The sequence below is a fragment of the Zalophus californianus genome, chromosome 7 (assembly GCF_009762305.2).
Source record: "Zalophus californianus isolate mZalCal1 chromosome 7, mZalCal1.pri.v2, whole genome shotgun sequence".
Taxonomy (NCBI): Eukaryota; Metazoa; Chordata; class Mammalia; order Carnivora; family Otariidae; genus Zalophus; species Zalophus californianus.
In genome coordinates this window covers 47,090,998-47,108,535 of record NC_045601.1, presented here as the reverse complement: position 1 = coordinate 47,108,535, position 17,538 = coordinate 47,090,998, and the positions used below count along the sequence as shown (strand labels likewise).

Sequence of the window (17,538 nt, the reverse complement as noted above, 5' to 3'; positions counted from 1 at the left end):
TGTCCTCAGTGTATGAGTTCTTTCAAAAATAATTATTAACTAGAATGTCTCAAAATCATTATAATAAGCCTTGGTGATACAAGGTCAAACAAAGTAGATACTACCCTGGTGTACAAAGAGTAAATGATTGAAGTACATTTAATTTCTTTCAGGAGAGGAGTGGGAGATACTTTCATCTTCCTTTAGAATCTTTCTCAACCGTCACAAATCACTCCCCCAAATCAGTGATGTGCTGATTGATGTATTAATAACATATGCCCTGCCTGCTACTGACAGAGGGTGTAGAGAAATGAGGAGGTCTATTTCTAATTTGCTAACTTATTGTTGATAAGGAGACTACACAATGTGCTAATCATCTATGAAGTAGTTGAGGGTTCATTCAGATTTAAATTCCTCTATTATCTTATCTTGTTAAAGAGAATTATAATATGTGGTCCACGATCATGGTCACTTTGATGCCTGTGAGTAAGCTGTGTTCAATACGTGTGAAGTTCTTTAGTATCCATATATATACACCACTGTTTTGTACCTGTGCATATATGATTAGTTCAGTGGAAAGAAATAATGATAATGTCTATGAATGCTACAGAAAAAAACTACTTTGACAAATTATTCCAGCTTTCCAGGAACACTGTTTTAATGGAATATTGAGGGGGGAAGGAAGGAAGGAAGGAAGGAAGGAAGGAAGGAAGGAAGGAAGGAAGAAAGAAAGAAAGAAAGAAAGAAAGAAAGAAAGAAATAAATAAAGAAAGAAAGAAATAAAGAAAGAAAAGAAGAAGAAAGAAAGAAAGAAAGAAAGAAAGAAAGAAAGAAAGAAAGAAAGAAAGAAAGAGAAAGAAAGGAGACAGGAAGAAAGAAGAAAGAAAGAAGAAGAAAGAAAGAAAGAAAAAATGTTGCGAAAGAAAGAAAGAAAGAAAGAAAGAAAGAAAGAAAGAAAGAAAGAAAGAAAGAAAGAAAGAAAGAAAGAAAGAAAGAAAGAAAGAAAGAAAAAAAATTCTTTCAGTGAATTTTCTCCATTCTAAGTCACATTAAATGGAATTTGAAAAAATCCATAGTGGCTTCTATCTTCGTTAGAGTAAAATAGCACCACCACTAAAATTAACACTAGCATATAAGTAAACACTGGCAACAGGAGAGAAATTTTACTGTTTATGAATGGGGCATGAAAAGACTATAATTTTGGCTAAATGTTCAGAGGAGGAAACCACATGATCCATACAGCTCCCACACTAAAACCAGTGATGTTTCTCTAAAGTAGGCTGATTGCATCAAGATCCCTAACTTTAAGTTGACAATTTTCCAATCACCAAGTTGCCCCCACAAAAGAAGCTATTTTAAATAATAATAATAATAATTGTGTAGAATTCTAAAAACAAAATTCAGTTGCTTCTCTCCTGATCATATTAGTCAGTGGCATGAAAATATGTCCACTCTTTTGAGAATGAACATATTTATTTTACCAAAAGAGACTGCAAAAGAGAGATAAAGTAGTGTTTACGTTGCATCTTTATGAAAGAAAAGGAATTCTTCAATATATACTAGAATATTCTTATTCTTATTAAGAACAGAATAAGCTCAGAATGTTGAAAGTATTACCGGAATTCTGCATAGTCACCTCCATTAGTAAAGCAATTGGAAAATAAAGTTTACCGTTCATTACCTTAAGAAGAATTTTCTCATAGTCAATATTATCTGCATAATATGTTGTCCAAGGAAGGTAGGCAACAATGAAATACAAAATTTGTTCTGCAGGTATATTCTAGTTTTCCAGTGTACAATTTGGTGAATTACAGTTTTGATATTTAGAATTATTTATTTAAATTGAGTACACTTTATTTCTTGTTTTCCTCTGACATAAACTTGTACTTTTTTTTTTAAGATTTTATTTATTTATTTGACAGAGAGAGACACAGCGAGAGAGGGAACACAAGCAGTGGGAGTGGAAGAAGGGGAGGCAGGCTTCCCGCCGAGCAGGGAACCCGATGCGGGGCTTGATCCCAGGACCCTGGGATCATGACCTGAGCTGAAGGCAGACCCTTAATGACTGAGCCACCCAGGTGCCCCATAAACTTGTACTTTAAATGCTATTAATAGATGCTATAGATATTCAGTTTTCCTAATGAGAAAATCTATAGATGGGTTCGGTAAATATTTGAGATCATAAATCAAAGATTTAAGTTGAAAATTAGAATAAAGAAATAGAAGGTGATTCATATATTTCTATTAAATTGGCTCTTTAATATTTGACATAATATAAAAAGGATATTTAAACAGATAATTCATGATTTAGTGAAAATCTCAATTCTATGCTAAGGTGTTCAGGCTTGATTTTTTTAAAGGGAAAAGAATGATAGTGTTGGAGAAGTCAATCTTATTATCAGCAATGGGGGTCAGGAGGTGTGTTCAAAATTAAAAATGAGAGACTATCAGCAAGTTATTGCAGTTAAGAAGATCTGCCCTGGAGTAGAAGCTGTGGGAATGGAAAGAAAAACACAGATGTAGAAAGATGCAGAGATAAAAGAACCAGCATCGATGGGAGTTGAAATTTGATTACACGGTTGTAAGAGACACTGATGGGGTTCCCAGCTTGAGTTACTTGAAGTAGGATATTCAGGGAGAATTCTTGAGCTTAGGTGTACATTGGCACAGCTCCTGAGAATGCTGGTGCTCATGTTCATAGAATTATTGTAGCAGTTGGAACTGTCCCTTTGAAGATACAGAAACAAGCTTAAAACTGATAAATGAAGATGGTATTTTTTTTAAAAGTATGCAGTTATTAAAGCATAATTATCTTTCGGGGAAAGCTGAGGAAATGTAGAATTTGGATTGGTAAGTGGTGGAAACAAACACGGAGATAAACAAATACCATTAAAGACTTCTTTTGGTCCAAAAAATCAAGTAAAATCTGAGAATGTGTTATACATTTGTCCTGGGACATTAGTCTCAAACAGAGGTTGACTTCATAAGGCTTCTACCAGCATATACATTTGTATCTAACTTGCAAAATAAGTTCAGAGGTTAGAAACACCATTGAGGTCTTCTTCGAGGGGTTTCTGAACACCGCTATTAGTTATATACTCAGTCACGGGTGCTATACTATTAAAAATTCTGCATTTGAGCAGTCAAGCAGGCATGGAAAAGAATACAGCAGCCCTTACAGTACTAATTATTAAGTGGGAAAAACAGTTGGAAGCTTAAGTCATTCGAGAAATATAAAACTTACATACACTAAACTTCAATCTATTTTTCCCTGCTGTAAATGAGTTAAGCTCATGCAGTTACAAATGATTTTCTGAATTATATGGCCCTGTGGGTGTGCATCACTTCTAGTAAGGCATATGGCCTTGATCCCTACATGGATATGCATCACGAAGCCTAACACAGGAGTAGTTGCTGTTAATTTAGAATTTATGCCCTGCTTACTTGCAGAAAAGATTTGATTTGGTGGGAAAAAAATAGAACACAACATTAAAGAGAAACATACTCACACGTGTATCAAATGTATATCAAAGCCATAGAAACATAAATATTACCATTCAAGTGGAATGACTGAACCACTGGAAGAATCACCATGAAGACCCAACACGGTGCAGAGGAGTTTACACTGTGTCCTGAAAGGGAAGGACACAGAAATATCGATCTTTCTCTATCTTCTTGGCTTTTCTGGTTCATTAATAGCCCTAATCTTGCTAGCATTGCCATTACTACAATTAATAACAGAAAAATTACTAGTGTGCATCTTATTTCATCATTTGGAGAAGGAAACACAAACTATATTTTATATACTTTGTAAACACATAGAATATTATAACATCAGAGTATATTACTGATGAATAGAATTAGACATTTGGGTAAATAGAACATGCTCAGCAGCAGATGGCCCCCAAGAAGAAGCTCCATTCCACTGAAGAGCATAGAATTTTTAAAAAGAATAAAGAGACTCATGGACAATGCTTTCTTTTTTACCCACTTAAAAAATTTGGAAATATTTCAGTAATGCAAAAAGAAGAGAGAGAGAGAAATAATATAATAAATATGCTTACCTATAACCCAATTATATCAAATCTTAACATTTTATCTTCTGATCATTTCTTTAAAAATTAGTCCTTAGAAATGCAGTTGAGAAATCTTTCATCACTTTTTCTTTCATTTCTAATGATAATCGATCACTTAAAATTTTTATTTAAGAGGCATTTGATATTGTCATCACATTTTGTGTACTCATAAACCATAATCTTAGTTTGCATATTTTAAAAATCTAGATAAATTACACTATATGTCTACAACATCTTTTTACACTGTACATTGTTTTTGAGATTAATAGTCGTAGGTACAGTAGTTCTCCCTTATCCACAGGAGATGCGTTCTAAGATCTTCAGTGGATGCCTGAAATCACAGATAGTACCAGACTCTGTATATACTATGTTTTTTTCTTATGCATACATACCTATGATAAAGCCTTATAAATTAGGGACAGTAACAGATGAACAATAACAACTAATAATAAAATAGAACAATTGTAACAATGTAGTGTAATAGAAGTTATGTGAATGTGGTCTCTCTCTCAAAATATTGTACTGTGCTGACCCTTCTTCCAGTGATGATGTGAAATGACATAATGCCTTATAATGAATCAAGGTGAGTGACATAGGCATTGTGATATGGCATTAGGCTATAATGGACCTTCTGACAATTTTTCAGAAGGAGGATCATCTGCTTTGGGACCATGGTTGACTGTGGGTAACTGAAATCAACTACAGGTAAGGGGGACTACTATGTATATATTTCCTAATACAGTTACCTTAACAACAGTATAGTATCCCACCCTATGAAGATACCAAACATTTTTTACTTTATTATTATTATTTTTTTAATTAAGTAGGCTCTGTGCCCATTGTAGGGCTTGAACTCATGACCCTAAGTTGCATGCTCTACTGACTGAGCCAGCCAGGTGCCTCCTATCCATTTTATTATTGGTGGATAATTGTATTCTCATTTTTGTTCAATAATAAACAAACAACATTTCGATAAATATTTTTGCACATCTTTTTTGCATGTATATTAGGGTTTCTCTAAAAGTTGAATCATCAAGACTTACTGTAGGTGAAGTTATCTAGGCAGTGGCAAAATTTTCTTCAGAGTTGTTATAATAATGTTCTCTATCTTTTTAAACAGTGGTTAATGAGATTCTTACTACTCTAAATCCTACAAAAAACGTAGTAGTGCCAAAGAATTAAATTCTGCTAATCTGGCTGACATTAATTTGCATTTCCTTCATTACCAGCAATATGTACATTTTTAATATGTTCATTGGCCAGGTGGGTGTCCTCTTCTGTGAAACACTTACTTGCTCATATCCTGCACTCATGTACCCATTGTGTTGTCTTTTTGCACTCACATATACATTACCTAATATATATATATATATATTAGCTATGTGGGATGTTAATGTTTTCAGTTAGTCTGTGACTTCCTTTTTCACATTAATTGTGATGTGTTTGGATTAAAAGATTTTTATTTGTTTATTTGTTTTGATTTTGGTCAAATTGCCTAAATGATAATGTAGTCAAATTTATCATTTTTAACTTTTTAGTTTGCATTTTTTTATCTTATTCAATAAGTTTCTTCAATCAGTCTTAAAGATAATATCCTATATATTTTTCTCAAATATTAAATGGACTGTTTTCACATTCAGAACTTAATCAATTAGAAATTAGTATTTCTATATGGAGTAATGTCGTCATGTAATATTATTTTTTTCCTATCAATAATGTTCTTTTCAGCACTACTTATTCAATAGAAAATGGAAAAGCATTTCCCCGCTAAATGTAATAGCACTTGTGCACTATGTCATATTCCACATACACAGGATTGTCATTGTGGTTCATGTATTTCTTTGTTTAGTCATGTGCCAAAATCACACTCTATTAATGATTTTCTCTAATATTTTATATCTAATGATTTTCTCTAATATTTTTCCTCTTCAATATTAGGACAACTAAGAAATGAATGTCGCATAAAAAAGGAAACTTGCCTGTCTTTTTTAAAGATTTATTTATTTGAGAAAGAGAAAGACAGCGGAAGCAGAGGGGCAGAGGGAGATGAGGGGAGAAAGAATCCCAAGCAGACTCTCCACTGCTTGGGCTTGATCCCACCACCCTGAGGTCATGACCTGAGCTGAAATCAAGAGCCGGACACTTAACAGACTGAGGCACCCAAGTGCCCCAAAACTTGCCTTTCTTGACACTAAACTTGAATACGGATAAGAAAGATGTTCCTATATAACTCATAGTCACAAATTCTCACATAAGTTTAATGACTGAATTCAAGTACCTTAGTGGTGCAAAAAGCGAAAGTTGAGAATCTAGTTTATTTCCCATAAGGCACTGGCAAAGGCAAATGCAAATATTCCACACAAGCAATTACTCAAATTATAAGTGTCAAACAATTTCCAGAGATAATATGTCAAAAAAAATATTAGTGGTTAAAACTCAAACACCCAAGTGCACGTGCGCGTGTGTGCGCGCACACACACACACACACCCATAAAAACCAAGACTTATGTGGGAATTAGCTAAAATAAAAATTAGCCAAGCTAGCCTCACAAAGACTTAAAAAATTTGAAGGATAAAACTTGGAATATGTTGAAAAATAACTTTTTGGGTATTGAATGTATTTAAAAACTACCTTTCCAAAAGCCTATAATATGTAAATAATATGTAAACAAGGTCATAGAAAAACAGCAGATTTTTTAAAGATATATAAATTTTAGCCATGAAATAACTATAAAAATTCAAATTAAAAATTAAATGGATACATTCAGCAAAATTTTAGTCACAGGTAAAAACAGAGTTATTAAATAGATGATATTGCTGAAGAAATTTTCCAGAATAGGTTTCAGAGAATAAAAGATGTGGGAAATAGTGTTGTTATAAAACAGAGGTTAAGAAAGTTGTAAGAAAAAATGAGGATTAGCGCCCAACTGATAAAGGTTTAAGAAATATATAACAGGGATGATCAGGAAAAGGTGATTTACTCAAAAGAATAACGGATAGGAATTGTCCTTTTATGAAAAATGCAGAGAATAGAAAGCATACATTGTGTTCAGGAAATTGTTCATAGCCTATTTTGCTTATAGGGATCAGAATTTATAGACTTTCCTTTCTTTAGTTACAGAAATGTTTGCCACATTTTTATTTAGCATAAAACACTTAGTTTTTAATGCTCAAATGCTTTGTTAAAATAGACATTTTCAGTAAGATTACAAAAGTTCTGAATATATGCATTCTGGAGACCACAGAAATATATTGTGTAAAGAATGCAAATAGAAGACTAGGCAAGTGGGCAAAATTCCTATTTAAGTTAAAATGTTTATATACTCTATTTCTTCTCACAGTCAGAACTTGAATTACAGTCTTGAATGACAGTGATGGGATCAAGAAGCTATCCAATTTATTCAGTTGGTAACTAAAAATTTCAGTTTTTTTCCTGGAATCTAATTTTTAACCTTAAGCCTTGTCATGACCAAAAATTAAAAGACACTTGTGGGAATTATATTAATCCACTCAATTATGGAATGTATTTGTTTCAAAACAATACGAACAAGTTGGTTACTGCTTCTGAGTGGACTAGAATACCTCATGGAAAATAATGCATATGGAGAGCAGAGTCCAGATTTAAGCTGCAAATCACTCCAATATGTAATACTGTGAAGGAGAAGAATACGGCAAAGGAGACCATAAGGGGATCAGTTGAAGTAAGAAAAAAAAAGAAAAAAAAAAAAAAAAAAGACATGTTAGCGTCCTGGAAGCCATGACAGAAAATTTTCAATAATGTGGATGTGGCTGATTTGAGAGGATCCTGAGTAAGCTAAATGCAGAAATCTCATTAGCAAAATTGGTGGCCTTGACAGATACATTTTTTAATGCAGTAGTAGGGACGTGATCAGATTGGGTTGGATCAAAGTATGACTGAACACATAAAATTGGAGATAGCTGTACAGACAAGTCTTGTGGGCAGGTTGGCTCTGGAAGAGGTCAAGGATAAGGCCAAATAGTTGGAGATAGCGAGGAACTGGATGTTTTGCATTTTTTTCTCTTTTGCTTCTCTTTTGCATAATGGTTGAAGATACGAGAAGATGCTCTTATAATGACATAATTTCCATAGAAAGGAAGGAGAGAAGAAATTAAAAAGCAGAGTTGTGTGAGAGTTAAGGGGAGGGGCTTCAGAGCACACAGGGAAGACAGACCTTTGGGGGAAGGAAAGACACTCCCTTTATTACAAAAGCAGTGAAGAAAGGTGTGGTAAGTATAGGCAGGATTACAGATTTGTTGAGGAGAAGATTAAGACAGTGAGAAATTGGGTGAGGTCATCAGCTGGGAGTGAGTATTGAGAAAAGGCTATGGAAAACTGGGAGAACTGAGTAACGGAGATAATCTAAGAAATAATCTCCCTTTGTTTTTTTTCTTTTTGTTTTTTGTTGTTCATCATGAATACAAGTGAAACAAAAAAACCCATTTATATAATTCTTTCCTAACAGTAGTCAACATTTCTGCTTTAGCCATTGCATCTGTAGATTGTAGAGTTTATCTAGATTTGGTGTTTGTGTCAAAAGGTGGTTAACAAAGATCAATTATAATGGAATAGTGTAGTATTTAGTTTGGTCAAAAAAAAAATCAGGAGAGAGTATATTGCTAGAGAGGAAGTTGTGAGACTACTGATGAAGTAGATCGTTTTTGACAAAGGGGATATTTGAATGGACAGCTTCCAATTGATATTGCAGAAGTGTTACAGTGGCTAACGGAGGACTCCGTGGCAAAATATAAATAACAGAATTGTTAGGCAAAAGTAAGATTGTAACTGAGTTTGAACATAAGAATAGCCTGATGGTACATCTACTGATTCATCACTGTTTAGTGACTTTCTCCAGAAAATGCAGAAGATCACAGTCAAATAAAGTTCCATAACTGGAGCCAAGAAAAAACACAAGTTGGCAAGTTAGAGCAAACTGGCAAAAGAACAGTTGAAAAAGTGTGATTTTAACAGCTGGTTATAAGGTTTTGACTTGGGAGAGAGGCAAGTGATGCCAGAATTAGAAGTGGGGGAGAATATGCTACAAAAGGGACAACTGGAGATCTCCATCTTGGTAAGGATAAAAATCTAGTTCAGTAGAAATTTAGAAATGTGAAATAGAAAGCATCAGGAGGTACAATCAGACCATAGGATTTTAGAGTTGATCATCCTAAGAAAAAATTCAAATGATAGTGAAATGTATACTGTAACTGCTCGTGTGAGTGACTGGAACCTACTGGTAGGGAGGTCAGTGTTCCTGAGAAGCTAAAGATATTTAAGCCAGAGTGAAGGGAATATCAAATATTCAAAGGAAAAAATTCATAAATTGCATATTTCTTATGAGCGGCACCAAGAAATTTCACATGTTATTTTTAGTGCTGAGGGACAAAAGTTAAATAACCAATTTATTTTCCTAAACTTTTGATTAATTTCCTTACTGGAGGCTATCATAAAGAAAATTGACAATTTTAGAATTTGAGATAAAGGTCAATCATATATTAAATGTCACCTCTGAGACAAGAAATTGAGTCTTGACAGTGGAATAGATTCAAGGAGAACCACCAAATTTGTCCCCTGTTAACGCAGCCTATCTATAGATTCCCCTGCCTCCACACCCCAGAAAATAATTCTTAGCTACAATAATTATTTGAAATAAGCAAATAGAGATAAAGTCTTCTCATGGAAATTGTTAAAACTGTCCTGAAATTGAGTAGGAAAATTGTGTGTGTGTGTGTGTGTGTGTGTGTATGGACATGTGCTCACACACATGACATCAGATTTTTGGACTGGTTTTGGATATTAGTATATACATTGTAAACAGAGAAACTTGAATAATTGACAGTAATATAGGACAACTTCTAAGTGTTTTTCAAATTATAATCCAAAGGGAGATGTCAGAAAAATGTACACTTGCTATGAACAAATCTAACATTTACAAAATCCTTTACAATGAATAAATTAAACAGGTTGATCATTTGTTTTGCAAATTATTTATTATAGTATTCCTTTAAATGTCAAGTTTCTTCATTGAGCTTTAATTGGATAACTCTTGTGGAACTGAATTATTTTGTAAATCAAGATATTGATACAGTTCAATATAAACTTAAAAAAATAAATTCATGGAATAGAATAGACTTTTCAAAGACATCAGTAAGAACTTAGTAACTAGAGAAGCAGAAATACTAAAGAAGGGGAAATGCCATGCACTGAATAAAATAATATATAGGCTTGGAGATCTAGAACCAACATATAGATTCTCAATATGGAAATTAGTAAGAGAAACATAATTGATGAGAAATTATGAAGAATTCTTAATGAAAAATGCCATGATAAAAATATGTTCATTTAAATATACTAGTTTTATTATATTTAATATATGTGTGGAACTATGAAATACTGTTTTAAAATTAGTATTTCTAAAGTTTACTCTGAATAATAAAGAGAAAGAATAAAAGTTAGCAAGTATGGTATTCCCAGAGACTCCTTCATGTGAGAAAAGAATAATTATGGGACGCCTGGATGGCTCAGTCAGTTGAGCGGCTGCCTTCGGCCCGGGTCATGATTGCAGGGTCCTGGGATCGAGTCCCACGTTGGGCTCCTTGCTCACAAGGGAACCTGCTTCTCCCTCTCTCTCCCTCTGCTTGTGTTCTCTCTGTCAAACAAATAAAAAATCTTTTTTACAAAAAAGAAAAGAATAATTATGAAAGGAAAAAGAAGGATGTGGTAGCTAGCAAGACAGAAAAACTTTCTCTTATTCCAATTTAAATATGGGTATTCTTAAACAATTTTTCAGTTAATGTTAAATTAAGTTAAAGTACATTATAAGTAGAAGATGCAGGAGTATGTAAACTCTCTCTCCCAAGGGTCCACAAGTACTGTCAACAGAACTTTGACAACCTCTACTCTATTTATAGTCTAACATGAAAAATGTATGTGTCTGCTTAGATCAATGGTTGGAACCTGGAGGTTTATAAAAAACATTTGGCATGCAGATTACTTTTGCTTGGCCTACAGGGATTTAAAAATATATAAACATTTAGGGCGCCTTGGGTGGCTCAGTTGGTTAAGCGACTGCCTTCGGCTCAGGTCATGATCCTGGAGTCCCTGGATACAGTCCCGCATCGGGCTCCCTGCTCAGCAGGGGGTCCGCTTCTCCCTCTGACCCTCCCCCTCCTCGTGTGCTCTCTCTCTCTCATTCTCTCTGTCTCAAATAAATAAATAAAATCTAAAAAAATAAAAAATAAATAAAAATATATAAACATTTAAAAATTGGGAAATTTTATATGAAAACAAACTTTCTGGCTTCATTAGAAAAATCATAAGGTCTGGTGACACTGAGAATTGAGTAGCAACTAGCCCCTTTTCCCTGAGGCTTGCCTTTACTCTCCACAGTCCTTTCCTCTTACCTGTGTGTCTCCTTACACCTGCTACTTTATTTACTTTGTTGGCACTTGTAGGCATTTGATTCTAAAATGCTCTGTTCAGAATGCAGGTTGTGAATAACAAGCACTTCCTGTAAATCCCATCTTTTATCAATATGTGAAATTTATGGCTTTATCCATATGTAGGACCATATTTTACCAAAACGTAAATTAGAAGTATGAAAAGTCCTAAAGCCCAGGAAATAAGGGATTAAATGTAGCTTTGCCTATGCCTGTGAAAATACTGGGAAGTAGACAACAGAAAAATATCAACCTGTGTCCTTGGGTTAAATAAGACATAGTAGAAGGATGCATGGCACAAGTAAATAAAATAGTTAATAAGAAGAATGAGATAATGTAAGGAGAAGAGTTGTATAAAATGATCGATTGATTGTGGAAATACATTTCACTCTCCTTTCATTATTTCACATCTCAACTTCCCTGTTCAATTAATTCAGTAATGAGACTCTTTCTCATTTTCTTATTCCCTTGTCTTCAATTAATTAATTCAGTAAATGAATGAGAAGACAAATTTAAGAGAAATTTCTTATAGAGAACAATTAGGTCCAAAGGAAAAGATTTTGGCTAGAATTTAAATAAGTAAATTAAATTCATAAAAAAAATGATAACCAAAATTATCATATTGTATTTTGTAATTTCTTTCACAATTTTGGGTGGATATTATTTACTTATCCTCATTTAATGGGCACAGTTTCAGCTTTGTAAGATGAAAAGAGTTCTGGAAATGGATGGTGGGGATGGTTTTACAACAATGTGAACGTACTCACTCAGTACTACTGAACTGTACATTTAAAAATGGTTAAGGTGGCAAACAAGAAAAATGAAATAGGAAAGAATAAATAATATGTTGAACCCAGCTGAAGGATTTTATGGAATCACAAATAAGGAAAGTCTGGTCTTATTTTTTAGTTAAAATAATAGAAGCAAAGACAAAGAACTGCAAGTGATTGAAGTCCAGGGGTTTCCTCACAAAGGTTAATTGAGGACATGGCAGGAAACAATTTTACAGTGCAAAGTTTACAAGTATAAAGTCCTTGTTTGTCACCGACGCTGGTAGATATCCTGGTTTACAGTCTCTGAGGCTGACTTTCATGAAGTTTTGAAATATTCCATCTTCGAATCCTTAATTCATCTTTAAGACAATTTGAAGTATCTTTAAAAGTAGTATTACAGAAACAGATTCTTTTTTTAACCTTGCTGATGCAACCTCTACTATACTCTTTCTTGATTTAGGCTTTTATTTCTGAGAACTTCTGGTCTCTGCTTCTAGTTATGAGAAAAATGTCTTTTTCCATTAAAACATTAATGGATCTTCATCAGAGAGGTTTATTAGAGAAAGAAAAAGAAAAAATGAGAGAGAAAGAACGACAGAGACAGAAAGAGAAGATTGAGACAGAGTCAGATGCTGAGAATCTAGCGAGAGCCAAAAATAGCCAGCTGTGAAAAAAGGAAATGATAAGATGCACCCATTTTATTTCAATCAGGATTTCTTAACAGCTGTACTACTGACATTTTGGGCCAGACAATTCCTTGTTTAGTTTCCACTCACTAGATGCCAGTAATGTCCCCTCCCCGAGTACTGGCAGTCAAAAAATGTCTCCCAGGGACAAAACTGTTCCCAGAAAAACTAGTGCTCTATATCTCTCCAGTCTCTCGGAGGTAAATTTTCTAAGATACAATCATTTTCAATGTAAAGTTGACTGACTTAAATGAAAACTATCCAATTTTTTACATCTCAAGGAGTCTCTGTTTTAATGTATTTTTATTTTAATTTCCAGTTAAAATTACTTAAACCATAGTATTTAAAAAATTTAATTCTTCTCTGTATTTTTTTAAAGATTTTTATTGATTTATTTGTTGAGAGAGAGAGAATGGTAGAGAGAGAGCATGAGAGGGAAGAAGGTCAGAGGGAGAAGCAGACTCCCCACCGAGCAGGGAGCCCAATGCGGGACTCGATCCCGGGACTCCAGGATCATGGCCTGAGCCAAAGGCAGTTGCTCAACCAACTGAGCCACCCAGGCAGATGACAAAATTAAATGGATAGTACTATAGCAACTGCGAATTTTTCAGATTAGGCATACATTCTTGGCTAGAACTAATCCTAAGAAAGAACCTTTAGTATAAATAATGTTTCCTTTAACTATTTTATATTCACATTTTTAACTGTCTTATATTCACATTTCACAGAGTATACTTAAATATGTTGAGCTGAAACATAAAACCCCAAAGCAAAGAAATGCATCCATAAGGGCAGGAAGTTCTAATCAACCAATATCTAATATCATGTGACATTATGATGTGCCTATAGATGCATAACACTTGTTTGCCTGAGTTTTTAAAATTTATTTAATAGGAAGAATGTTTTCCATTCAAATATAGCATCTTGGTAAATACTGATTTATATTTATGGCATAACTCAAAATACTCATCACTGATGAATAAAAAGTACTCAGATTTTTATTCTCATATTTTTAGAAAATCATTTTATGGTAGAAATTTAATATCATCTTCAAATAATTGCTGAAAATAATGCTAAATACAAAGCATAATGTTTGTCACTGTGAAGGATTCCAAGAATTTCACATGTTGACATGATTATTTTCTAATGCTTCTTAGAATTATTACTTTTAGTCATTAAATAGACTGAAAAAAGGGAAACATTATTTCTTATTAATCATTACAGTAAACAATGGTCTCAACATATATTTTACATTCAGATTAACCTCCTTTTCATTGACTATTAAAAGAGCTAATTAAACACTTGTACAGAGTATTGCACCAAATTATGTACAAGTTAAATTCAATGATCATCTTTTATGAATTGGTAGCCTGAAAATACTCTGTTGTAGATCACACTATGAAATTTACAGAGTACTACATGCTCAGTGAATGTCCCTCTCACCCTAATCCTAACCCCATTCTCAAAAAAAGAATTAGCTATCCCTTATTTTGTGCTGTATACATTTCTATTATTACTCAAATTACACTGTATTGTAATTTTTTTAAACCAAAATGTTTTTTGGCCACCGTCTTATATGTCAACAACAGAGAATTATTAGTGCAAAACTATGCTACTTATCAGAATCTCTGAAGCTAGAGTTGGCAATTCTCTGAAAGTCCTGAAATCCAGTACCTTTTCATTTAAAAATGGAAAAACTGAGGCACAGAGAGGAAATCATTTGTACAACTTACATAATGGTGGAGCCAAGACTTAATCAGAATCTTTAGCGCCAGACTCTTCTACTAAATTGCTAAAAGGATACTTCTCAGAAATCTAGAAGTAACTTAGCTATTTCCACATTATTTCTGATAGAGGGTACTGGAGTTGGATCTCCTTGCCAAGTTTCAGTTAATGTAAAGAATTTCTACCTCTCTGGCCCTAAGGGTTCTGGTGTCATTCACCTGTTGTTAGAAATTAAGAATTTTCTCAGTAACTAGTAAAGACTTAACTTGAGGTACCCGACGGAGGAGCTGGATAGCTCTTTGGAACAATTGCATAACTTGAACTGTAAAAAAAATCCCCAAACACTGTGAATATCTTATATCATTAGGTAAATCAAAAAAGTACTTCATACCAACTAGATTTACTGCCTAGGTAAAGCAGTGATGGCAATGGTCACGTTTTTGGTTTCAAATGACCACAGGAACTCAATAAAATTTCCAGTGGAGATCAGGGTCAAATTATAATTTGATTTATACTGTACGTGACTGATTTTGAAAATGACCTTTGAACTCTCTCTTTAACAGAAGGATAGGGTCCAAGCTTTTTTGAAAACAAATGCATTGACTGCCTATTGTATCTACTTCTACAAGCTCTTCTGAATTTTGACACTGGTTCATCAGAAGGAAGTAGTGTTTTATTTTGAGTCAGTCCCATTGGAAAAATTTTGTCTCCTTTTCTGTGGTGTGACTTCAAAGTATATTCCTGAAGTTCAAATCTCATTTGGAGAGAATTCTTTGGAGTCAAAGTAAAACCAAATCTGTTGGATTCCCTGGTCCTAATTCTAATTAGCACCTAATTCTAGGTGCTAAAGGCAACTAGGCCAGTTAAGACTCCTAATGTCTGTATAAAGGCTTCTCCACACCAACTAGCAACTCTTGGACACCAGATGGGTGTACTACAATTCAACTCAATTCTGACACTAACAACCAGGAGATAGCATCAGATTCCACAGGTTAAGGGTTTAGTCCTGCAAGACTGCACTCCACTGCAGATGCCAATTTTCAAGCCCAGATTGTTACCTGTGCTTCTGACCAACTGGCTATAAATCAGAGGTTCCATGACCCCCTCCACTGGTTTGATTAATTTGCCAGAATGGCTCACAGAACTCAGGAAATGTATTTACTTGGTAGATTACCAATTGATTACAGAAGATGTTAAAGAATACAAATCTACAGCCAGGTGAAGAAATACAAGGGGCAGGTATGGGGAAAGAGCTTGGAGCTTCCAAGCCGTTCAGGTGCACAACTCTCCCAGCACCTCCATGTGAGCATCAACCTGGAAACTCTTTGAACTCCAGCCTTTTAGGTTTTTATGGCGATCTCATTACATAGGCATGACTGAATAAATCATTGGCCATTGGAGATTGATTCAACCTCCAGCCTTTCTATTCCACAGAGGTGGTTGTGAGACTGAAAGTTCTAACCCTCTAATCACATGATTGCTCCACTAACCCCATCTGGTTCCCAAAGTCACCTCATAAACATAAAAGTCTCCCTTATGGTGCTCATCACTTAGCAAATCCCAATGGTTTCAGGAGCTCTGTGCCAGGAAAGGGGACAAAGACCAGAAATATATTTCTTCTTATAAATCACAATATCACACCAGGCAAGCTAGGTTTTCTGATCTCTATTATATACTATTTGACACAGTTTAGAGTCTCTGGATAGTTGATGCTGCTCTACTCTTTGACCTGGTGGCTTTAGCTCTTACCCCCAATGATCTGGTCATCCACAGACTGTTCTATGCTGTACAGTGTTTGGAAAAGGGGGAAAAGCAGCAAGGCTTGCTCCCGGGACCTCAAGTCTACATTGAGTCTTATTATAATTATTTTTTTGTAGATCTATTTTTTTCTGTAATACAGTAACCTCTTTGAAGGTAGAAAACAGAAACATTTAAACATTTTTGTATCAACACATAGCAGCAAAAGTAGCATACAGAAGGCCTTAAATTTTGCTTTTGTGATGAAAAAGGTTAAGAAATGAGTCATCAATGGATTATTGTAGAAACAATTATCATCCCAAGTTGTTTATTTGTTTATTCATTCTTTCAGTCAATTTTCAATTAGGTTTATTAGGCATTTAATCTTCTGGGCATGGTAGGAGGCCTGAAGGTACATGAAAACAGACATTTTGGTCTTAGCTTTCAGTCCCAGGTAGTACAGTCAGACAGAAACATATGTGTAAGACACAGTTATCATCCCATGTTCTGCGTTTGCACTGCCTAATATCTAGGCCATAGCCAACCACATGTGGTTTTTGAACCCTTGAAATATGGCTGATGCCTACTAAGGAACAGAAGTTTGAATTGTATTTCATTTCATAATTAATTAAAGTAAGAATTTATGTTATACTGTATTATCTTATTTTATATTTTAAATTATATAGGTATGTGTGGCTTAGGGTTACTGTATTGGAGAACATAGTTTGGATATTAATAGAAAAAAAATCACTGCAGTGTGGTACACTCTGATTAAAATGTCAAAGAACAGTGTTGACCTAGAAATGGCACCATCTGGATTTGGGGGTAGAGCTATAAAGGAATTATCATCTCAGGCCAAGTGTAAAGAGATAAACAGGACACAGGTGAAGGTGTTTTGATTTAGGCAAAGGCAGTGGCCTTTGCAAGTGAGAGATACAGGTCATTTGAGGAAGAGAAGTAAGGTAGTCATGGGAGAGGACTTGACTAAGAAGAGAAGTGAGGATAATTGGATAAATACAGAAATGGAGTTTTGTGTGAAGGTGGTAAGAAGGTGCTATTAATCCTATGATTAAATTCAATGCAAAACCCTGATCAACAGCTTTG

At 34.4% G+C, this 17,538-nt stretch overlaps 1 long non-coding RNA gene across 1 annotated transcript in view; it reads left to right on the top strand.

Annotated features, from left to right (window-relative positions):
• Positions 1-4,706: 4,706 nt before the first annotated feature.
• LOC113926357 overlaps positions 4,707-17,538 on the top strand; it is a 30,886-nt gene continuing 18,054 nt past the window's right edge. The window contains exon 1 of the long non-coding RNA XR_003521291.2: positions 4,707-4,760. This is a non-coding gene — a long non-coding RNA (uncharacterized LOC113926357). The remainder of the gene's footprint in view (positions 4,761-17,538) is intronic.